This window comes from Canis lupus, chromosome 15 (assembly GCF_048164855.1).
Source record: "Canis lupus baileyi chromosome 15, mCanLup2.hap1, whole genome shotgun sequence".
Taxonomy (NCBI): Eukaryota; Metazoa; Chordata; class Mammalia; order Carnivora; family Canidae; genus Canis; species Canis lupus.
In genome coordinates this window covers 3,104,631-3,130,976 of record NC_132852.1, presented here as the reverse complement: position 1 = coordinate 3,130,976, position 26,346 = coordinate 3,104,631, and the positions used below count along the sequence as shown (strand labels likewise).

The following is a 26,346-nucleotide window of genomic DNA, read 5'->3' as shown; positions in this document are numbered from 1 at the left end:
AAATGCTTGAAATATGCACACAATTCAAATGTCCATCAAACAGAAGAAAGGATAAAATATTATGGCATGTTCCTATAATAGGGTGTTATATAGTGATGAGAGTAAACAAATTACAGTGGGATGAAGTCAAATAAATGGGTGTCAGAACCACAGTGTCAGATAAAAGATGCTATATCCTAAACAATACATAGTGTGTGGCATACATAACAATAAAAATATATTTATTTTTAAATAATAAAATATATTTAAAAATATATCCACTTTAGAAGTCAGGGAGGTGAGAGACCTTGGGCACACATGTAGATACCCTGGGGATGTCGTATAGTGACTGAGGTGGCACTCAGTGGTTTAGTTTTATTTTTGTATGCTGTTTTACAGTGACCTTCACATTGTAAAATATCATCAAGATTCATATTTACAGTAGTTGCACTTTCCTTCTCCATCACTTTCTCTACATATGTATATGTATACAAATGTACAAAGACAATATGTAATTTAAAATTAAAAATTAACAGAGTACATATGTCAAAAAGGAAGTGTGCTGATGACTGTAGGTACAATTTACCAGCTCATAGTGCTGAGGCGTGCTACTCCTACATTAGCAAACAATGTTCATTCATATGAATAATTTTAATGAAAAATGAATTAGTAGCAGAGCACCTGGTGGCTCAGTTAGTTAAATGTCTGACTCATGATTTCAGCTCAGATCTTGATTTCAGGATCATGATCAGCTCAGATCTTGATTTCAGGATCATGAATTCCAGCCTTATGTGGGGTGCCACACTGGGTATGGAGTCTACTTACAAAAATGGATTAGTATATGCATTTTATATTAATTTTTATATTTTAAGCATTCCATTTAATAATAATATTTAGCTGTACTCAAATTTGGATTTTAGTTTTTGACTGTCCTAAATTCTGCCAAAATGTGTACTCGTGCACTTCCACACACACACACACACACACACACACGCACATGTGCACACACACACAGTGCTTATCTTTCATCTACTACAGACAAATTTTGTAAAAGGGTTTTCTGCACACTTTGCATCCAATTCTTCAATCCCTTATGATTGTGGATCCTGTCTCTGCTATTTCCACCAAACGGCTCTGGTGAAGACTATTTGTGATGGTTACACTATGAAATGCAGTGGCCATTTGAAAATTACTGTTGTATTTGTACCTCTTCCAGCTTTGTGCAACATTGATCTCTCTCTTTTCTTGAAAGTTTGATCATCGTTTCTATTACCCAGCATGATCCTGGTCTTCCTTCCATTTTCATGTCACTCCTTCATTGTTTATGGTGTGAGGGTTTTTTTTAATATTGTGTTTTCTCAGTGTTCAGCCAAAGTCATTCCTCTTCTCACTCTGTACACTTATCTTGAGAAATATTACCCAGGCCTAATGTTTCATGGTAGAAATGTCTCCAGAATGTGTATCTCAAGCCCCAGATTTTTGTCAGTGCTCTAGACCATTACATCCAACTGCTTAATTTATATCTTCTCTTTGATGTATCTAAGGCTCAACAAACACAAAGCTGAACTCATGTTCTCCCCTGACCTCTTGCTGTTTGATTTATGTCAGTAGAAGGTGCCCTCATCCATGAGTCATTCAAACCAGAATCCAGTGTCAGTCTTGGCACCTCCTTCTCTTTCTCCTTCCCCTTCAACAGCTGTCTGCTCTGAGTCTCACCCCCATGATACCCCATGAACCAGACCGTACAGAAGTCTCACATCTCACCCTGCCATCCATTCCTACCACTGCCTCTATTCAAGGCAGTGGCAACTCTGACGTGATCTCCTGAAAAGCCTCCCACCTGGTTTCCCAGGATCCTTATCACCCTCTTACAAGTCATTGTCCACAATGTTGCTCAAATTACCTGTTTAAAGCTCAAATCTAGTATTTTTTTTTCAAATCTAGTATTTTTTAATCCCTTACTTAAATTGTCTGGATGAAGGTGTTTGGGTGGCTCAGTCCGTTAAGCATCTGATTTTTATTTCAGTGCAGGTCATGATCTCATGGTTTAGATAGAGCCACACCTTGGGCTCCAAGCTCAGTGTGGACTCTGATTGAGGGTCTCTCTCTCTGTCTCCCTCTGAGCCCTGGTCTCTGTCTCCTTCTCTCTCAAAAAAACAAAACAAAACAAAACAAAAAAGGTCTGGATCCTTTTGGTAAAAATCCCAAAATGTTTAGCACATCCCATCAGGCCCTGCATGCTATAGCCCCAGCCACCATTGAGGCCATCCCTCTACTTCACCATCGCTCCTGGCTGCCAACACAATAGTTTATTTAAGTGTCTGGTTGGTGCCCTGTTCTCCAAAGCACTTGTACACATTGCATCCTCCTCATGGAACAATTTTTTCTTCTTATTCACTTAGATAAAAAAATCCAACTGTCCTTCAGCCCTCATTGTGTTTTCCATCATAACTTCAGTGAAATATTGGCCAATCTCTGACTAGGTCAGTCTGTGCTTCTACACTGTCACATCCCTGCACATTCCCCCTTCCCAGCACTTATCATTGCAGCAAACTAAGCTCTAAGAGGGTATGTACTCTAAGCCAAAGCAGCCAGTACAGTTTCTGCCCAGTAAATATTTCTTTAATGGATGTGCCACCAATATAGCAATATAAAGGAAACATACTAGGATTAAGAGACTGGGAAATCCCTGGATGACCTTTTGCTTTTCCTATCCTTATTTTTATTTGTTTTATATTTGTTTCTCTGCGCTCTGCTTTCCCCTTTGTGTGTGTGTGTTTGTGTGTGTGTGTGTGTGTGTGTGTGTGTGTGTCTTGCCTAAGCTACACTCAGGGATGTCCTCAGCCTTTGGTTTGCTTCCTAGTATTACTGCCTATTGAATCTAATAGAATTCAACTTCCTCCAAGCTTCATTTGTTTGTTCCCCATTGTCTGTACTCATTGCCTGACGGGTATCAGTGTATGAAGACTCTAGATCTCTAGTGGCAAACATATTTCAAGAATAAATGCTTTCTCCCTACCCATAGCTCATTGTTCTTCCTCCAGGGTAGGGCGTGTTAGGAAGAATCTGTCAGTATGAGCTCTAGTTGTCATGTGCTTCAATGAATTCTAAGGAAAAAAAATCAGTATGCTATAGGTATATTCATTTGGATTGGTCAATTTGAATTCAATTCAGGAGAATTTTCACCAATTTTGAGACATTCATTTATCTTTTGAAGTTTGGACTTGGGTACAGTTTATTTATTTTCTTGTTGCATTCTGTGTTTCAATATGGACCTGAAGTTGAGAAGTTATCATCTCAAGGCACTAGTTTGCCGTAAGAAGGTAAATCATTTACTTGCTGGAAGAACTGACTGGTTTTAATTTAAGTGGCTTGAATATTAGGGAGTGAATATAATAAGCATGTGATTTTTTTATAAACGTGATTTTTTTTAATTTCAAGATTTATATTCCACTTGTATTAGTCAGGATTCTTCAGACAAATAGAGCCAGCAAGAAAGATATAGACCAGTGTTTGACAAAATATCTTGGGGAACATAGATTGACCAAGCTGACATAAAGTTAACCATCAACACTCAATTATGAAAACTGTATTATGAATATTTACAAGTTTTTGTTCTTGAATGTTTTAGTGTAACTTTGAGCTTTCTCAGGCATTCTATATTTGTGCTGATATAGACACTCCCTGGTCCTATTTTTCAAAGTACTGTATTTTTTCAGTTGCTACTTGGAATAGGGAAGAAATGTCCCTATGAATACAGGTAGCATAGACTTATTGTTTTTTGTCTTGTTTTTCCCAAGCTTGTGCCCTAAGTGTGTCCAGAGAAGCCTCCTAAAGTAATGCAACATTTTAGGGGGAAAAAAAAGGAATGGTTCTAAATGAAATTGAAAATGCATGGAACCTTTTTAAAAATCATCAGTCTCCAGGGCTAAAAGCAGCTAGAAAATTTCCTGCAACACAACACAGAACTGACATTTCATTCAGAGCAACATTTTGGTCAGACCTATGCAGTTGCATAAATTTGAATGAGTTTTAATTTTATAATGAGAGTTTCTCTGAGTTCCAGTTTTTCACATTTCAAGAGAAAAAAAAAGTTTAACATAGTGCTGAGTTCATCCATGTAAATGTGTGAAAGTCAACCCCAGGGTGGTGTTCCTCTCTCCACGATGGTGTTGCTGCTATCTGAAAACACTTCCCTGACTCAGAGGGGCAAATGCATCCCACATGGATATATGGTTCATTTTCAAAGGGGAATTTTGCCATTGGGTCAGGCATATGCTGTTAAGTGAATTAATTTTTAATTTCCATAAACACTGTCTACAGCATCCTATTTTATAGGCATAGGTTATAATGGATTAAAAAACAAAACCTCCAGCCTTCTATTTCTTAATATGCTTTGGCCTGATATGATATAAATAATAAAGTGATTAAAAAGTATTTTGAAAGTGCTCAATAGAAGAAAATGCTTTTACGTTCTAGCAATTGGTGCTAATCAGGACAATGCATATATATGTTAATATCTATTTAGAGAGAATTTGAATTCTGTGATATGGTGATATATTGCATATTTTGCGTGATCCATCAGTGTTTTTCCAGTGTTAAAAGCTCCAACTTTTTAATGATTAAAAATCATTAATAACTGTTAACATTTTTCTCTTTAAACATTAAGCTGGGATCCCATATTCTCGGGGATTACTTGAGAATGCGAAGGTGTCTAAAAAAGCAGTTCAGAAAAAATGCATAAATGCATAATGATAGATGTCCCAAACCCAAGAACATCTGTTTAGTGGGTAAAAATGTACTGGAGGTCCTCTGTGCCTTGTGCTGAAGAAGTCCAGATAGTGTATAGTTAGAATGCCAAAAATATTTTTGCTTTATTTTCTTCTTTTCAATTTTCCCTTTATATACGTTTTGGTGTGTGATTTATTTTGTTCTTTTCAATTTTCCCTTTATATACGTTTTTGTGTGTGATGCATTTTATTTTTTTGCTCTTTTCAAAGAATAGACAATTGGATACCTCTACAGTAAATCCCACACTCTCTTAATAGTTTTGGGTTCTTATTTAAGTCCCTATAAAACAACAGAGGCCTGGTGAAATCCAGTGCTAGTAAGTTGTGTCTTTAGGGCATTGAAATTGATTTTTCTCATCTTTCATCTTGTCATGGAAAGATCATTAAAATGCCCTTTGGATCACAACCCAAGGCCATGCTGTATTATTGGCAGAAACAGAGTAAAAATGTAGGTTCCATGCTGTGGGTTGTGTAAATAAAGGGGCCAGTGTTCTTTGGGATTTTATGGTGGGTTTAATGTGTCTCTTATGCTGTATTTGTTTAGTAATTCAAATTATCTCCTATAGACTCTGTGTTTAAAACTCATCATATAAGCCATGTGTCTAACACTCTATTGAATGCATTTATTCTTTAAGAATTGCAGTTAGTGGGATGCCTGGGTGGCTCACTGGTTGAGTCAGCCTTTGGCTCAGGGTGTGATCCTGGGGTCCTGGGATCAAGTCCCACATTGGGCTCCCTGCATGGAGCCTGCTTCTCCCTCTGCCTGGGTCTCTGCCTCTCTCTCTGTGTCTCTCATGAATAAATAAATAAAATCTTAAGAAAAAAGACTAGCAGTTAGTTTGTTAAGGAAATAAGATATTTCCACTCTGTCTCTGTCCCCAGTTAACTTCGCTGTAGGATAAACTGTTTATGCTGTATATGCCCTCAATGTCAGATTATAGTGATATAATCCAAATAGCTTCTCTAAGTATGTTTCTGGTATAACAAACTCACAGGGTAGCAGAGTTCACCATGGGTCATATTTTTCTCTAATAACACTCAGGCTGAGCTGCCTCCCTGAGTGAGAGTGAATAATAGGCAAATCTGACATTAGAGAAAAATGGTGATTTTGTTAAATAAATAATGAACACAGACTGTACCCTTGTACATGCCTGCCTCTTGAATTGCAAATAGCACAGGAGGGCATCGTCAGCCCCACTGGTTAATAAGGAAAAGCCTGAACTCTTGTGTTTTCAAAAGCAAATTTGCACCCTTCCACTCTGTGTTTATAAAATCATTAGACCTGGAACACTTTGTCTTCCATTAATATAATTTCCAGAGTCAGAATAGTTAATCAATTCTCTTTCTCAATAGTCTCTGAGAAGATGTACTAGATTTGGCTTTGGGCTTTCTCAGATCCTAACACATATGGCAGAAAGGACTCCAGATTTCTTTCAGTCATTCAGTGATTCATAAAATTAACAGTATTTATTGAGTAGCTAAAAAGGGCCCAAATCATCAATAATGGTAAAGTTAAAAAATGCAGAGTTTGGTTCTATTGCTTTTGTTAAGTATTCATCTGTATTCATTCCGTTACCAAATCATCTCATACGTATGTATAAATTCATAAAATATGCAATATTTTAAAGTATTTTCAGTCTGCCTGAATTTTATGAAATCAAATAGAAGAATTTCTTGCTCCTAAGGATGTGTGCAAGATTTTCATACATAAAATGACAAAATCTGCAAATTAAGTACATTTTCTAATCAAGAAATTTTCAGATGCTGATTTTTTTGAAAAGCAACAAGACTTATGTAAGGATCACTCAATTTTTGCTTGTTTCAGAAATGATCAACAAATTCTACATGTCAATAGTTTGCCATTCACCTACTACCGGATTTGAAATGATGTTCAAACAGGGTGTATCTGCCCCAGAATATGAGCACTTGGTAAGGCAGATGAAGTCAAATCACTAAATGGACTTAGAAGTGCACCTGTGTGAATCTGGATGGACATAAGCAACCTTGCGAGCTAATGTGGTAAAATTTGGTTATAACGTTATACTTTAAGAGCACAAGAAAGATCGCAGCATCGTTGGGAAACATGCTTTCATCTATTGTAAAGAACACCCTATAAAACCAGCATCTTTGGTATATTACTAGACAAAATTCATTCTTAAATCTTCAGATTCTGAGAATAGCTAAAAGAACATGTCTCTCAAAAGGAAGCTCTACCATATTGAAAACTGGGTCCTTTATTTTATATTTTTTAAAGATTTATTTATTCATGAGAGACAGAGAGAGAGAGAGAGAGAGAGAGAGAGAGAGAGAGGCAGAGACACAGGCAGAGGGAGAAACAGGCTCCCCACAATCGTCCGATGTGGGACTTGATCCCAGAACCCTGGGGTCATGCATGCCCTGTGCCAAAGGCTCAAGCACTGAGCCACCCAGGCATCCCCAACTGGGTCCTTTAAAACCACATTCTTGTAACTAATACGTGAATATACTAGCATAGTTTAAGATATATCTTTTCTTTCTTTCTTTTTTCTAATGTGCACCTGACTTGATAAAGGTCAATGAAATTTTAGGCTAGAGTGAATGGATAAAAAATTGAAAAACTACTTAAAAAAAACAATTCCTTCCAGGTAAAGAACAATTGACCCAGGCAGCCCGGGTGGCTCAGCAGTTTAGTGCTGCCTTCAGCCTGGGTTGTGATCCTGGAGACCCAGGATCAAGTCCCACATCAGGCTCCCTATGGGGAGCCTGCTTCTCCCTCTGCCTGTGTCTCTGCCTCTCTCTCTCATGCTCTGTGTCTCTCATGAATAAATAAATAAATAATATTTAAAAAAAAAAAAGAACAATTGACCCCTAGGTGATATAATTCACTTGAGGAAAGCCAGGATAATGTCTGGAATATAGTAAATGCCCAATAAAGAGCATCTTTTGTAAAAGCAACTTCCTTCAGGCTCAAGAAAAAAAAAAGTCTTTGTCTTATAGTTATATTTACCATCTATCAAATAACAAAACTGTAATGCACACTGTATCGATGATGAAATAGGTTTTTAAAGGCTGAAACTAGAAAAGGTAATTATTTAATTAACAAAAAAATACTAAGCAAACAAAAATAGAAAGCAAGGATTTTCCCCCTTGTTTTATAAATGAGAACACAGACACAGGGAGGTTAAATTTCTTTTCTAAGACCATAGTACAGGCAGCTTGTTGAACCCCAAACAACCGCTCTTTGTTTGAAAGACAAACTCTTCCACGCTACCATGTTTCTTGGCTTGTACTACAGTACATATGAGCAAAACAGCTAAATGTAAATTTATTCACTGGTGCATGCAAATAAATCACTTTCCTTTTTCTTTCTTTGTGAAGAAAAATAGAACACATTAATAAAATCAGAATAATTTCCTACAATTTGATGTCATAGTATAATCTATTTTTTCTTAGTAAGATTGTCTAATGTGTATAGAATACAAACTCTGTGTGTAGATGTTTATAGAAAAGGACCCTGAGTAAAATTAAGTTAATGCTCCATACATGAGTTGCTTTTTTAGAAATTTAACATTGAGGACAATGATAAAACAATCAATTCCTGCCTTACGGTTTGCTTACAGAAGGAGCTCTACCGTAAAGGCATTCACAGCGAGCAACTGGATTAAGACCATGATCTTTGGTCACTAAAATACATTTTAAGTTGGTAATCCTATGCAAAATAGTAACATTTAAAATCACAGAAAATCCAAAAGCTAACATGACTCCCGTCCACAAATTTTAGGATATTGACAAGCCAACAGTTAATACAGAAACTATTTGGTTGTAGGACTATTTTTATAAAGACTTAGATGATGTCCTTGCATCCATGTCAGTTGCTTATCTGCTCTTTATGCTGCAGTAGTAGAAATATTGCCGTGGGAGGACCTAGTCACTGATGTTCATCTACCATCACCTCTCTGAAAGAATAGTGATTCCAGAACAAGCAATCTTCCTCATCTTGCCTCAAACCAACGCCCTGCTTGTGTCCTATTATATGTCTGTCACCTTGTTGGGGAACCTCATTCTATTGATTCCCTTTAGGTGCTATATTTGTGTGGTCTCTAACATCCTGGCCCAGCATACCATGCAGATGTTGGTTACACCTCCTGTGGGAATGCAGCCAACTGCCAGACCAACTGCTGCTTCACATCCACTGGCTCTGGTTTCACAGCTCCTCTTGCCCCTCAGGGCTTGCACATGGCTGGGTACCCACATAGGCTCATGCCTGTGAGATGTGGGGTTCCTCCATTGGAACTCTCTGGCTTACACACTTTCCAGGGGCCTCAGCTAAACATTTGTGGAACCGTACTGCAATCAGTCTTCTCCCGCCAAAATTCCTTCCTTCCTGCTTTCCTTCAGAGGTGTCAGGCCCGCATCACCTTTAAGGCTCTCTCACTTTCCCTAGTTCCCTCTCTATCCAAATCCAATATAACCTGTTCTTGCTTATCTTGTCCTCACCTCCCCACTGTCACTGCCCTCACCTTTGACGTACATGCTGTGAAATTCAATGGCCATTTTTACCCTTAATTACTTCCTTACCTATATGTTCAAAGTCACTTTTTCTGTCTTAGAATGTTTTGGCTTTGACATTCATATTTCTATCTTCTTCTTAAATTTGTTTTCTGACTCTTCCTTCTTAATCTTACTGGTGAGCTGGTATCTTAAATGTTCCCTCTCTGTTTGATTCTGTCTTAGGACCTTACTCCTTTTCCCTCTATATGTTTCCTCAAAATCATTTCATCTCCACACTCTCATTTTGCAGATATGTTCATGTCTGAGTCCCTTGGTTGAGCTTTGAACTGATATATCCAAATGCACTCTTAAAATCTTCTTTTGTGTGATTTGTAATTGCTCGAAATTCCACATGGACAAAATGGAACTCATCATCTTTACCATCTAAGCCCTTATTTCAGGAAATGACGTTTTCATAAAGTTGGGTGTTAATCTCCTCTGACCTCTCAATCTCTTCATACATCAAATACCCACATCCTGTGGACTCTAATCCTACTTGATCACACATTTATTCACTGCATATTACCCTCTGCCGCTATTCAGACATGGGCGATTATTGCCTTTTGCTTGACTTAGTATAATAGCCTCCTTAGTCTCTCTTTGTCTGAAATCTGAAGTCATCTGATCAATTCCCTGCATCAATCAGAGTGATCATTCTAAAGTTCAGACATGATCCTTTCACTATCTTCCTTAGAGCCCTTAAATGTTTCCTACAGATGGATAGATCCATGTTCAATTCGATGGCTATCTCTCTTCATTGGGATTTTCTAGGAAATGCGTGCTAAGACTCTGAAATCCATGTCACAAACTTCAGTAGGGAGAGATGTCACCTTTCCTAGGGGATGTTCTCAGAAGCATTACCTGCAAAGGAAGGAGACAATATTATTGGTGTGTGTGTGTGTGTGTGTGTGTGAGAGAGAGAGAGAGAGAGAGAGAGAGGAGGAGGAGGAACTGTCTGTGATGAGGATGTAACAGATGTCTCCATTAATCCCACAGGAAGCTCCAGAGCTGGAATACCCTTTGGAATTGTTTCACATTAAAACAAAGGGCCAGGCTTTTGTGCTGCTAGCACAGGTTAGTCACTGCATGGACTCTGGAAGGGAATATTACCTTGTGAAATTCAGCTTCCTTTGGCTTAGAGCAATTTCTGAGTAGGACACAACTATGTGCCATCGGCATCCAACACTTTCCCCAGTGGAGAGGATGAAGAGATGGCCCAGGGCAGTACAGCCTGGCATACACTTCCCTATACCCCTCTACCCCTCAGTTGTCAGGGATAGTACCCATGTAGGCTTTTCAATCCAGTGCAATTATCAGTAGTTCCAATTTCATTCTTATAAGTGTACTAGATTTAGCAAAACAAATTATATGGTCACTGTATTAACTTGCTAGAGTTGCCATAACAAAATACCAGATTGGGTGATTTAAACAGCAGACATTTAATTTCTTACATTGTCTAATTTGGATGTCCAGGATCAAGTGTTCATAAGTCTGGTTTTTCCTGACTTGGTTCACAGGCAACCTATCTTCTTGCTGTGTCCTCACATGGCCTTTCCTCTGAGCATGTGCATCCGCCAAATCTCCAGGTCCAAATTTTCTTTTCTTATTATGACACCAGTAATTTTGGAATAAGACTTACCCTAATGGTCTCATTTTAGCTGAATCATCTACTTAAAGGTGCCATCTCCAAATACAGGCACATTTTGAGGTCCTGGGAATTAAGACTTTAGTACGTGAACTTTGGGGAGAACAATTCAACCTGCAACAGTCATCGTAGTTTTAAGTGATCATGTCTTTTATGTCTTTGCCTCTTCAGTTTCCTCTCCTGCCATTTTTTATTCATGTATCCTCTCTTTGAGTCAGAGACCTATTTTTGGTTTCCCGAGGATATCACGTACTCTCTGGCTTTGAGCTGCAAACATGCTGCTTTCTGTCGCAGGTGTCAGCTTAGCAATCATTTCCTTTAGAAATACTTACCTGCCTCATTGCATCAAGGTTCATTTCCTCTACTGTATCCTCCTAGAGGGACAATATAGTGCAGTCCTAGCAGGTATCATATTATATCCTTTCCACTAACCTAAAGCACAAGAACATGGACTACATGTGTCCACAATTGTTTCTCCAGAGTGTATCTCAGGACCTTGCACGTGATAGATACTAAGTATATGGATAAAGATAGATATAGATTTTGAGGGACCTTACTGTCTTAAAAATGTATGTTTATTTTAAATAAAATAGAATAAGTTAAGTTCAGAGATTTTATGAAGATTATGACCTAAGGGTATTCCTTAATTGTCTCTACTTTAAACCCTGACTCTATCCCATCTGCATCTCCCATGCCAAGTATCTCTGGGGGTATTGAGCACATGGGTAAAAAGTGCAGGGTTTCTGATTCCCCAGCCAGCTATGGGGCTCAGGACCTACTCACAGTACCTAGCAGTTGTACCTGAGTCCCAAAAATTTGACCAGAAAATGACAATAATACAAATAACTTACAGTTCAAGTAAGAGGGCCTAGCATCTAAGTGATAGAAACAACAATCCATTCTTCATGTTTTTCATGAAACATTTTATTTATGAGATAGAACTCCTTCAAGAAAAAGATGAACACTTTAACAATAACAATGACAACAGATGTATAATAAGAAAACCCAAGGATATTCACACAGAAGAATAACTGTGTGCAAAAGCCACACAAAGAAGACCCCCTGGACCTGACAAATTTGATAAATGCATTGGAAGAAAAACATGTCGGAGATGTAAAATGGTTGCCTGGAACATCAAGTGGAAGGGCTTAAAGCCACGAATAAAATATAAGGAGATATAAAAACTAAGTTGGGAGATTTAAAGACACTTGAGGAATATATCCAGAAAAACCAGCAACTAAAATATAGATAATCAAACTAAAATAAAAATGATCAGAGCGCCTGGATGGCGCAGTCGATTAAGCATCTGCCTTTGGCTTGGGTCATGATCCTGGCTGGAATCCCAGGACCCACCGCCATGTCGGGCTCCCTGCTCAGTGGGGAGTCTGCTTCTCCCTTTCGCTCTGCCCCTCCTCATTTGTGCTCTCCCTCTCTCTCTTGCTTACACTCTCTTTCTCTTGATAAATAAATAAAAGTTAAAAAAACTAAGATATAGATAAGAGGGAAAAATGAATTTACAAATAAATGTTAGAGAAAGAATTTCCTTGAGAAGAAGAAAAGTCTGAACTTGAAGATGATTTAAGGGAGTAATGATAATAATAGCAGTAAGACCATCCTTTCGTTCGATGTTTCATCTCTTTCTTACAAGCTAGAAGCTTGGAAAGAGCTAGAGACTACTGAGATAAAGATGTCTGCTATTCAAGAATTCCCTTCTTGACAAAGATGCTCCCCTCTAAGGATTAATTAAAGCTCTTTGTAACTATGCAAGCATTCAGCGACTATAATACTCAAGTAAGTTGCATGAAGAGTTTTAAGCAAATATAAAGTTAGCAAAACAGAGATTCAGAGATGATATAATTGGAGGAATTTATTAGGATGCAGTGAATATTGTGTTTTCATACACAAACACACTCACATATATGAACACAAGTTAAAAATCCAAATAATAAGTCGCTGAGTTACAGTGACTTGCAGTTGCCCTGACTTTAAATTCTGTCTGGACAACTTATCAGCTGTGTCTACTGAAAGGTTGTTAGACTGTCTATACTTCAGTTTCCTCATCTATAAATAAATTCAATAGTATTATACCACTCATCCTTAATGTGATATTAATTCATTTAATATTTGTGGAGTTAGTAGAACACTGACTATGTCCTATTAAATACTGTGTGAGCTTATTGAATAAATAAATGACATCATGAATGACAAAGTGACTGCAATGAGTAACAATTAAGTGTTATTTCAAACAATTATACATGCAAACTATGATCCAAAATTAAACTATCTCAAGATAGCACATCCTGGGGAGAGGGATGTGAAAGGTGATGTATTACTCACATCTACATAGAAGGGGTAGTGGTGGTGAGACAAGGCGTAGGAGTGTTCAAAGCCCTCCTGTGCGGTTGAGGTGAATGAATTGTGGAAGAGGGTATAGAGAATGTTAGTGGGGAAAGAGTTGCTATTGTGTCTCACATAATGACAGAGAGATTTTTCTTTCATTGAGGTAAAGAGAAGACAGCTACTAATGGAATGTAAAATTTCAATAGAGCTTTCAAATAAACAAAGAGAGAAAAAAGTAAATGAATAGCATCTTGATGGGACCAGCAAAATTAGGAAAATGAGGAAAAAAATAAATGATTAATGTAAATTAAAGCAGAAAGAATAAAACCAAATATAGCAATTGTTACATTCTAATTGAGCTGAATTCTTCTTTTAGGAGATAGACTGTCAGATTATGTTAGAATAAACAACATTTCTGTACTACTTTAAAAAAAAAACTCATTTAATGGACAATGAGTATATTTTGAAAATGGAAAGTAAGTGTTTTTCTTTTTAATGTTACAAATAAAAGCATGGAGAAATCAATACCAGACAAGAGAAAGTAGGAGAGGCAACCTTATTTTCAGACAAGGTGAAATTTAATGTTATAAATACAGAAGATGAAGATTACCTAATAATTAAGGAGCAAATTTATGATGGTTATACAACATTTATAAAAATGAATGTATCAAAGAGCATGATAGGTCTTTGATACAGACCAGATATCCAAATACTATAATTTGAAAAGGAAATGGAAGCATTATGTATGTGTGATGTTGTTAAATTTTTCAACATAACATTTTCAGAATCAGAGACATCAATGAGAGTGCTTCTCAAATAACATGTGGTAAAGAACTAGGTGTTTGTTTCTTTTAGCCCCATCATGAACTGATTCAGTAAAAAAAAAAAAAAAAAAAAAAAAGTTAGGAAATTGAAATAAGGTTTTAATATTAGATGTCATGAAAATAAAATTACTCTAATTGCTACAAAAATTTTCTAAACACTAACTCTCCATTTCTTTGCTGACCTCATCATGGATTGTAATAAACCACCATACACCAGCTCTGGCCCATACATCATCTTTGAGTAGTACTAGTCTACAGGGCAAAGTGAGTAAAGCTCTAAGTGGCTGTATATGTCAACAGTCTTGATTTATCAGCCATACAGAGAGATCATTACATCTGTAAACAAGGAAAACATATTTTGACTTTTCACGGAAAGTTTAGTCATGACAACAAAGATTATCTTAGGTTTACACTGGAGAGTTTCACAGTGCAATATGCCTATGCATAACATAATGAAGTCAAAAATAAATATAAATTGCCTGGACAAGAGGAAACACTCCCACGCTCATATCACTTCCTCATTTAAAACTGCAGGCATGTCTCAGGAAGGGACATGGAAAATCTCAGGGAGATCTATAAAGCAGTCTAGGGGTCACAGCCAAAATAATAGTCAGATGAAAATGATAGCTTTCCAATGTTGATAATAACAAAACAAATGATAAATGATAAAAGTCTTTAGAGCACATCTTAAGGAATTGTAAAAATATTTAAACAAACAAAACAAAGCTGGATAAGGGAAATAAGAGAAACACTGAAAATGATAAATTAAAAAATAATAGTAAATGATAAATAAATCTGCAAGGTAATTATTTAGAGATATAAGTAAGATGAACTACTCACGAACTTAACATAGGAACAAAAAAGGAAAGCCAAAAAAAATCCAAAAAATAATGAGACGCACAGAGATTCAACTTTTTTTTTTAAAGCAATAATCTAAAATAATAATAGTAATAATAATAATAATGATATCCCAGCAAAGCAAAAATAAACACAGTAACATAAGTATTGAAATGTATGAATAGACCAAGCCAGGCATCATTGGAAAATCTAAAACAAACATTATCATTTGAAAAAAACAACTAGAGTTTTAGTAATCATTCCATAATTATTTATTTTTATTTTATTTTTTAAATTTACTTAGTAGAGACACAGAGAGAGGCAGAGAAATAGGCAGAGAGAGAAGCAGGCTTCCTGTAGGGAGCCTGAAGGCAGACTAGATTCTGGATCAAGAGATCCTGGGATCGCCCAGAGCTTAAGGCAGAAGCTCAGCCACTGAGCCACCCAGGCATCCCTCACTCCATTATTATTTAAACTAATCCAGATTGGGGGTGCCTGAGTTGCTCAGTGGGTTAATTGCCTGTCTTTGGCTCATGTTATGATCTCAGGGTCCTGGTATCCAGCCCCAGGTGGGGCTCCCTGCTAGGGGGAGTCTGCTTCTCCCTCTCCTTCTGTTCCTCCCCTCATCGTACTCTTTTTCTCACTCTTAAATAAATAAATAAATAAATACATACATACATACATACATACATACATAAATAAATAAAAAATAAATACTCTTTAAAATATATATATATATATATATATATATATAAATAAACTATTTCAGATTGTAGTCAAAGATGGTATCTCTCAGACACTCCCCTTTACAACTAAAATTCCCTGGACTTCATATAAAAACAAGCATAAAAAACATCTGGGAAGTAGGAAGAAGGAAGGCAGCTGCGGACCTTAGAAGTTGAAGAACCATGGGGTGGTATGTTTCTGTGTTTCCTTACTGATCCCCCTCCCCCTGCCCAAATATCCAGACAGGATATTGCAGAAGCTTCCAACTTTCAACTACCAAGAGGCACAGAGAAAAAATCTCCAAGAGAGGCCTGTACCCCTAGACAAGGGAGGGAAACTTTTTTCAGCAATACCCATCCTATTCCAGGAAAATGCCAACAGAAAAAAACTCACCTGCACCCCACCTCTCACTTACCTGTGGTTTCAGTAGAATCTTTTGGTGAGAACAGTGAAATGGGTAAAATCAAAATATAATGCAATATCCTACTTGTAATGAATTATTTAAATCATTAGGCAATTATACTTAAAAATGGACCTTCATAAAACTTAGGCTTGACACTGCCCTTGAGATGGTAAAATGATACCAGTGACTATGATGAGGTTTTTATTGTATTCAGATCCTGAAACAACCTTAAGACAAGGGTACAAAGTGATATCTTTAAAAACACTGTACACAAAATCAAGGTGGAATCCTAAAAATGTTCAAATAACATTTGAAAGAGTAATTGAAAGAGAAAAGCAAAGAAAGGAATGAGAAACCAACAAAAAAAAAGATAAATAATTTTTAAATGACATATTTAAGCTCTAATATACCAATAAGTAGCTTAAATATAAATGCTCTACATGTATCAAAGGACAGAGATTCGTAGCATAGGTTAAAGAAAGAGAGAGACCCATTAGATCTCCACAACTTTTTCATCCCACCCCAGCCTCACTCCTGGTAACCACCATTCTACGCTCTGCTTCTGAGTTTGATCTTTTGAAACCCCACATATGAGATAATGCTAGCGTGCAGCATGGTGATGATTCTTAATAACACTGTATTGTATACTTAAAATTTGTTGAGAATAGATCTTAAGTGTCCTCCTCATACACACACACAAAGGTAACTCTCCACCAGGATATTGTATTAATTAGCCAGACAGTAGTAATCATTGCACTGTATATGTACATCAAAACATCATGTTGTACAAGTTAAATATGTACAATTTTTAAAGAATCAAAAAATTATTTATGGAGGCAAAACCACATCCTACTATGGCATTTATAAGAAATTAATTACAAATACCACAAAGGTAGTTTGAATTTAAAAGAACAAAAACTACGTATAATGCAAATATTAATCACAACAGTAGGAATGGTTACATTAATACAAGATAAAGTAGACTTCAAATAAGAGAAAATTGCTAGATACAATGATGACAAAGGATGGATATGGAAGATGTAAGGATCCTAAATATGTACTCACCCAATAAAAGAACTTCAAGGCACATAATGCAGGACCTGATGGAACTAACAGAGGATACAATCAAATTTGATGATTCAATACATAAATATTACTGGCTGGATAAAATCAGCAAAGATATACAATAACTGAACAACACAGTCAACTGGTATAATCAAACTAACATATACGGAACATCCACCCAACAGCAGTAGCTATAAGATAGGCTATGGACTGACCCAAAAACAAACCTCAAAAAAATTAAGCATTGAAATCATTCAGAAAATGCTTTCTAAACATAATAGAATCAAACTAGAAATCAATAATGAAAGGATAATAGGAAAATCTCTAGAACCTTGGAAACACAAGTAAATAAATTACTGGTCAAATAGGGAGATCAAAAGAAAAATTTTAAAAATACATAAGACAAAATGAAAATGAAAATATAGCATATCACATGTGAAATGTAGTTAATGAAGTACAAAGAATAAATTGTGGCATAACACGCTCATATTAGAATTGAGGGAATGTATAAAATCAATAAGTTTCTACATCAGTAAAGGTTAAAAAAAGTTAATATAAACTCAAAACAAGTAGAAGGAATGAAGACAATGAAGCTAAAAGCAGAAGTCAATGGAATTGAAGTCAGACAATAAAGAAAATAATTAAAACAAAAACATTGGCTATACTAAAAAAAAAAAAGGAAAAGAAAAGAAAAGAAAAGAAAAGAAAAGAAAAGAAAAGAAAGAAAGAAAAGAAAAGAAAAGAAAAAAGAAAGTCAATAAATCAGTAAGTTGGCAAACCTCCAGAAAGATAATGCCAGGAATGAAACAGGAAATATCTCTACACAACCTGTAGCCTTTAATAAGGGAATGCAGCAAACAACACTGCTCATGAGGATAAAACTTACAAGAAACAGACCAATTATTGGAAAACTCACTAACCACCCAAGTCACCTGAGATAAAATGACAATCTGAATAGCCTTATAACTATTAAGAAAACCAAATCCATAATTTTTAAAGTGTGGCAGTTTTTTTTTTTTAAACAAGTGCATGCTATGACCCACAAGTTACATCCTGAACATTTTTCCAGAGAAATGAAGACATGTTCACACAAAACCTGTAGATAAATGTTTACAGCAGCTATAGTCAGAATAACTAAAAATTGGAAACAGGCCAGATGCCTTTCAACATGTGGATGGTTAAATTCATGATGGTACTTTGAGATCATAGAATACTATGCAACTATTACAAGGGAGTATTTTTTTCTTTTTTAATTCTTATATTTTATGTATTTTTTTCATCAAGGCAAGTGCACTCCTTAATCCTTATCACCTATTTCACCCATCTCCCCATCCCATTCACACCTGGTAACCATAAGTTTGTTCTTGGTCTGTCTCCATTTCTTGGTTTCTCTTTCTCCGTCTTCTCTTTTTTCCCTTTGCTTGTTTGTTTGTTTTGTTTCTTAAATTCCACATAAGAGTGAGATCATACAGTATTTGTCTTTCTGCGACTGACTTATTTTGCTTAGTAGTATAGTGTCTAGATCCATCCAGGTTGTTGGAAATGGCAAGATTCATTCTTTTTTATAGCTGATATTCTAATATATATATGTAATATATATATAATTATATAATAATTTATATATAAATATATATATATAATTTTGCAAATGTTGAACCACCCTTGCATCTGAGGAATAAATCCCACTTGATCATGGTGTATGGTTTCTTAAATGCATTATTGGATTCAGCTTCCTAATATTTTCTTGAGGACTTTTGCATCTATGTTCATCAGAAACATTGGCCTGTAGTTCTTTTGTTGTGGTGTCTTTACTTGGTTTTGGTACCAAGGTAATGCTGGCCTCATTGAATGAATTTGGAAGTTTTCTTTTCTCTTCTATTTTTTGGAATAGTTTGAGAAGAACAGGTGCTAACTCTTCTTTAAATGTTTAGTAGAATTCACCTGTGAAACCATTTGGTCCTGGGATTTTGTTTGTTGGAAGTTTTTTGATTACTGATTCAATTTCTTGACTGGTTTGTGGCCTGTTCAAGTTTTCTAGTTCTTCCTATTTCAGTTCTGTAATTTACATGTTTCTAGGAATTTATCCATTTCTTCCAGATTGCCCAATTTCTTGGCATATGGTTTTTTATAATACTTTCTTATAATTGGGTAAATGTTAAGAGGATTTTCCCTCTTCATTTGTGGACTCTCCAGTGTGAAAGTCTGGCTTTGTCCTTCTCTATACTACCAATGGATGACCATGGTCCATTTTGCTCCTAAACCACATCTTTGTCCTACCTTCCTCGATGTGGCCTCTTCTCTACCTATAACTGTGGAGTTTGTTGTGCCAGTCTTCAGATTGTTTTCTGGGTTATTTATGATGATGTGTGTGTTATCTTTTTGCATGCATGGGAAGAGTTGAGCTTAGGATCCTCCTTCTCTGCTTTCTTTCCCCAAAGAACTATTGATTACAGAAAAACCTATATTGATCTCTAAAGAATTATGCCATAGGACTAACACAGCCAAACCCCAAATTTCACATACTGTATGATTCCATTCACATATCATTCTAGAAATAACATTATGGCTATGGAGAACAGATTGGTAGTTGCCAGGGGTTTACTAAGAAGAGATAGAAGTGGATGACTCTTGCCATGAAAGGATGACATTAAGGATGCTTGTAGTGATAGGAACATTCTTCATCTTGCCTATATCAACATCAGTATTCTGACTTAGCTAGTGTATTATATTTTTGCAAGATGTTAACTTTGGGGAGAAAATTGGTAAAAATTACATGGGATCTGAGTTTTTTTCTTACAACTGCACGTGAATCTACACTCATTTCAAAACAAAAAGTTTAGTAGAAAAATAAGGAAATGGGTCTCAGGAAAGTTCCAGAAATTTCCCCAAACAAACCTTGTACAAAATATCAAGATGTAATAGAAGAGAAGAATATAAATTAAGAATCAGCTAATCTTATGGAATTACTCAGTAGGTAATGAAATACAATTGCTAGATAGAGAGGAACAGATTGAACAAGGGAGAAATAGATGATTCCTGTTACTTTAACTTTCAACAACTGCTTCTAAGACAAAACAGAGCACAGTGAATGGAAAAATGAAAACAAACAATGGGGAACAATAAGAGACCTACAACACACTAATAAAATCCATCTCTATCCCTGAAGTCTTGGTCTCTTGTCTTGTGTGTTAAAATGACAGTCTTCTAATTCTGAAAAAAAATTAAATCTCAACTTCAACCCTTTTATTAATCTATTGATATTTATAAAGGTAAGAAGGCAGCTAATTCTGGGACCTCTGGATGTCTCAGTTGGTTAAATATCTGACTTTTGATTTTGGTTCAAGTCATGATCTCAGGGTCTTGAGATCAAGCCCCATATGAGGCTTTACACTGGCATGGAGCCTGCCTAAGATTCTCTCTCTGTCTCCCTCTGGCCCTGCACTCTCCCCACTGCACCTACATGTACTCTCTCTCTCTCTCTCAAAAAAAGAAAAAAAAAAAAAAAAAAAAGGTGGTTAATGCTTTTGTGGGCTCTCTTTATGAACTAATCCTGATTTCCTGATTCTGAAATACAGATAAATGCTTCTTCCAAGAGCAGCCACTTGATCCTTGGAAGGCAGCATTACAACTTGTGATTGATGCTCAGAATGAAGGAATGGAGACCTGGTAAGAAGAAATAATTGTGCTGAAGAAATCAATTTAAAACATCTTGGCATGTACCCATTTGCACTGAATAATTTATAAATGCAAAAGCAAGAAGTGGCAAAGATACACTTAAAAAGTAGATGAAATGTACATGTGCACGATTGTGGGTCCATTTAGCTCAACCAGGAACACGGTTCTTAAGATCTTGTCCCTTCTGTGTCAGAGTTATTGTGAGAACAAACTGAGGGAGCCTGTTGAAAAGACACTGAAAACTTAGAAATTAACTTAATATCAAAAAAACTTCCTAATTGTTGTGTATTTTTTCTTAGAACTCTGAGGCAAAGTTTCCATGTTTATCTGTGGATATTTTTTAAAGTATTTAAGTAATTACATTAAATTTGATGCAGGAAAAAAACAGAAACAACAAGAAGCAAGAAAATCTAATTTTTTTTCTAATTGTTTCATGAAATTTATGTTATTCCTTGGATGCTGTTGATGTGGATCATATTACTTTACCTCATTGTTTTGTTCATCTAAATCATCATGTTCTCTCTTCCTCTGTAATTAACAGACCCAAAATATACAATAAGTAATCCATAGCTAATAAATGGAATAATATAACTAAGGGGTCCTGAAAAATATTGAGAATCCTTATAGAATGGTTTCTGGCCTGACCATAAGTTCTGATCTTACCCGTTGGCAATCTTGATAATATTGAATCTTATACAGGTTAGCTTGGCAATGGTGCTGTCTTTTGGGGCCTCCATGAATAGTGCTTTTGGGTAAATTTTTCTTCTTGATTCTGTTGTAAACTGATGATGAAGCTTTTAATGTATCCCACATGTCACATTTGCAGCATTACTCATGATTGCTTACTTCCACATGAATGAACTAGTGTAATCTTTAAAAAATGAAAATAATCACTATATAATTAATAGGTGAAGAAATTGTGATCTTTAAGTGTAGTAGAATAGGACAGGCTTTCAGTAATGATAAAGCAAGCTCTAAACTCTGGAAATGTGACATTAAAGTCACTGTTTCGCTCCCTTTCTTTTATACCCAGGACATCTTTAAAGGGTGAGCTTTGAATCATTTCACTGTACTTTGCGCTTGAAAAATAATCAAAAGCAGAATTTTCATTAAAAGAAAACCGAAATAATTAGCCTAATGATCATAATAGATGGCAGAGCAATTATAACTGAGGATCAGTTTCCAAATCATGGTGCTAGGACCCCTTCCAGGGCCAATTATATAGATAGATGGATAGATAGATCGATCTTAAGGAAACAATCGACATATATATGTCATATATATCTGTATATATCATATATAGATATATCTTAAGGAAACAATTGACATCATTAGTAGGTTGTAACTGATGCAGAAATGAGCATTTATTTATTCTTTAAGTACTGTGCATGTGTTTATAAACTAATTTCAAGTCATAAATATTTTTCATGTTATTTTTATCTGAACCAAATGGCATTCTAATATCCTGTCATCTAAATTATGTTAAACTTGTCTTTATCAATATAAAGATCAATGTTTCTCAGTTAAGGTAAAAAAAAAAATCAAGGGATTGAAAACATTTAAAAAATGCTGTGATCTACTTTAAAAATATTTCAGAATTTTTAAAGATCACTTATAGTTACCATTTGAGAAAAGTGGCATCTAAATTAAACATGATTCCCCTAATGCCGACTCTACAGACTTCTGTGCATGGCAGCTACGCATCCTTGTGAAGATAAATGCTTATTCCCTGATGGACTTCGAGTATCCCCTCAGTAAGCGAGTTAGGATCAGAGTGCACACAACGTCAGTGAGATGCAAGCCATGGTGAACAAACAAAGCCATGAGCAGTCATTTCCTAGGTGTATTGTTAAAAACAGATTGTCTAATGGAAATTAGGAGGAATGCTTCCCAGTAGCTGTGTTTAGCATGTTTAATATGCAAGCATAAAAGGCAAGACTTTGTGAATAAATTATCAGCTTACTATCATCCTTATTTTGCTTATCATTTTTTTCTTCTTTCCATTAGATTAATTTTTCCTCTTTACACTGTTGTTACATTTCAATCTAAAATCTATGATTTACATATGGTCAAAATGAGCTGAGCCAAACTTGGAGGTGCATAAATACCTTTGACAAGCAGTCAGAGCCACTTATACTAAACAGAGTAAGGCAGCACCAAACCCAGGAGGAGAAACCGTTGCAATTTCTTTCAACCTTGAGACTCAAGGTGAAAGTTTCAATGCTCCAAAAACATAATCGAATGAACTATAATTGTGTCAAGTTTTCTTCTATGGAAAGTACAGTTCCTGTGGTCCTTTTAAGTAAAGTGCATTGATGCTAACTTAAATGTTTTCTGGATTTGGGCAGGATAACAGTGACACAAATTTATTAAAAACATATCTATATATGTATTATATATAATACATATGCACACATATCCACATATATATTTGCAATGAAGTAGTGTTGTTTTTTATTTAGTATTTTTCAGTATTTAAAATTTTTAATACTTAGAGTTTATTGTACATGCAAGAACAGTTCAAGATCTTGCAATATTCAAATTCAAAGCCTGATGTAAAACTCAGGGTGATGATATTACAGGACGGATTCTAAAAAAGGAAATGAGGGAGTTAAGTTGTACAATGAGTGATTATTATAATAGGGATTCAGACAGCAGAGAATTGGTTAAAAGTGGCTAATACCATTTTAGAGTGATGACTTAAGTCTCTTTTATCATCAGAGACAGTTACAAAAAGCAGCCCAACTTAAATTTCACCTGCTTTTGCAGAATAAGCGAAATTGCATTTCACTATTGTTAAATGGTTTTGTCTACTCTGGGAATTTTTAAATTTGGTCTTTCTCTTGCGTTTAATTTTAACAGCACCTTGGGCTCTCCATCTTGGACACTGCTCTTGAGAAAAAGAGAAGCACTTTATCAAATTAGTCCATTTCATGCAGTAAGGGCAGAGAAAAAACAAATTCATGCAGACACATTGGCATAAATGTGTGTGTGCACTCACACTCACACTCGCACACACATTTACTTACACATAAAAACCCAGCAGTCACTCACATCCTTCAGGTTTATAAATCAGAAAAGGTTTACTATAGTGTAGTTTAATAAGGACAAGAGAGATTATCCTTTACAATCTCATCTTTTTATGGATTAATATTCTGAGATTAAATAAATTGTCCCTAGTTTTACAATCTCAAAATGGCATAGCCAAGATGTTAACAAATGCCTAATTATACTGGTTAAAATTCAACGTTGTTTCAAAAAAGCTTTATTTCTTGGTAAAATGCTGATAGTAAAAAAAAAAAAAATGCTGATAGTATTTCAGGGCTTATTTTAAAGCTATCACAGTCCTAAAATGAAAATTTTACCACAGTAATTTTAAGCATCAAGTTTTATTTTTCTTTTTGAATTTAGTGATTTGCTATTTAAATTCAAGTAGGTCCTGTTTACAGCCAGAGTTATTTTTGAATATTTTAGTTCATAAATTCAGAGGTTGATAATGATAGTTTTGTGGTGTGTAAAATTTTATTTCATGTAGTTTTAGCTTGACTTTTTACATGATGAGAATTTATCATCAGGGCTGTTTGAGTGATTGGCTCCCTCAGTTACATATCCTAGTGAACAAATGAAAGGGAAGGAAGGAAAGGAAAGGAGGGGAAGAAAAGGAACTGAGTGAGATTTGGAAGAAGAGGGAAGAGCAAAGGCCACAAGAGAATGGATGCATTCATCTGGAGAGCAGTGGCATCTTGAGCAGAATTAGTGAATGGGACTTGTAAGAATCACTACTGCCCTGAAGGGGAGGAGAGTAGGGCTGTAGGGGTGGGAGGAGCCAGGAAGGCAGCTCCTCATCAGCAGGTGACAGCCTCATCCCAGGACAATAGAGGTGCTCTGAGAAAGGAAGGTAATGAATCACATCCTGAGGAGCCACAGCAAAGCTGTGGGCTGGTTGCCGTGCAACACGTGGCAAACCTGAACACACGTGTACTTGGCATGAAGGGAGCTCTGACGAGGGCTGTCCTGGCAAATATAGCTGACTACGGTGAACATCAAACTTTTTACAAAGCGGAGAGAGAACAGAACACTGAACTATTATGTTGAGGATACACTTGAGAGAAAAGACGATCATTTTATCTCTGTCAGCTTAGACTTATTTGGACTTCCAGAAGTGGTCAATAAAATGAGACATGTGCAGATAGTCATCTATCCATACCATCTACCCATACCTCAGGATTGTTCTTGGAAAATACTACACAGTGGAAGATGGACTCATAGTGAGGATCACTGGTCACTGGGGATAGAGAATGGGATGTGTCTCAGTGAAGTCGGCTTCTTTTTTTTTTTTTTTTCAGAGTAAATGAGAGGAAAGTGAGGCTTAGATAATTCTGATTACAGATGTCTAACAAAGGAGGTAATATAAGCACATTGAAATTAAATATTAAATGATTAATAATTTTATTAATCTAAAATATATTGAGTGATGGCACCTCTATGACTCAGTCTATTCAGCCTCAGCCTTTTGATTTTGGCTCAGATCATGATCTCAAGGGCCTGAAAAATAAGTTCTTCATCCCATCCAGCTCCGCACTCAGCAGGAAGTCTGCTTGAGATTCTCTCCCTCTGTTCCTCCACCAAGAGTCTCTCTCTCTCTCAAAAAAAAAAAAAAATCTCTAAAATAAATAAATAAAAATAAAATATATCGAATTATTCTAAAAATACTAGTGTGTTAAAAAAAAAAAAAAAGGATCTCGCGGTACTTTCAAGAAGATACATTATTAGGTTGAGTGCTTTAAAACCAAAGCACTTGAGTGACCATATCATCTGATCTTGCAACTCAAACCATTCGGGCTTAATAGGAAAAGCTGTTGGAATAGAAATTAGAACTGGAGTGAAGCTGCAGGAACTCTAAAATAAGATCCCCTATGTCTAGTTGAAAATCCATTGAACAAGAATATTCTTTAAATTAGCCTTGTACTTATGAACAGTATGGACTAAGGAGAGATAAGAAAAATGGGAATCATTTTTCAATTGGCTGAGACTCATGATAAAATAGTTTTAGAACAAATGCAATAAGGTTGCATATGATGAGAAGAAAAGAAATAGTAAATAGGATGACAGACTATAAACAAGTCATCCTGTCCTTTGTCTTTCATACAAATCCATGCCTGGCATTTACTCCCTTCCCATGAATTTCTTAATTTTACCAAGGTTCACCATGCTGTGGGAGCAGTGCTAGGCTCCCGGGACAGAACAAGTGATACAGAATAAAAGTGCCTTTGAAAACATATATCTGGATTCAAAGAATGACTTCTTGAATTAATGTACTCTTTAACCTAGGGTACATTAATGAACTTCATGTAGTCTCAGTTACAAAAATTAAAATGATAATTTTTATTCTTCAAGGATTAGTGAAATATTATGTTCCAATTCTTTAGGTTGTACATCACTGGCCCATTATCATTACACAAATTTTAGAGATATTGATCAGATATTCATTATAAGTTTATTCAAAATTCACCCACTAAACATTTAGTATAT

At 35.8% G+C, this 26,346-nt stretch overlaps 1 long non-coding RNA gene across 1 annotated transcript in view; it reads right to left on the bottom strand.

Moving 5' to 3' along the window:
- Positions 1 to 7,899: 7,899 nt before the first annotated feature.
- LOC140605429 (uncharacterized) overlaps positions 7,900 to 26,346 on the bottom strand; it is a 100,556-nt gene continuing 82,109 nt past the window's right edge. Inside the window, exon 3 of the long non-coding RNA XR_012008090.1 lies at positions 7,900 to 10,160. This is a non-coding gene — a long non-coding RNA (uncharacterized lncRNA). The remainder of the gene's footprint in view (positions 10,161 to 26,346) is intronic.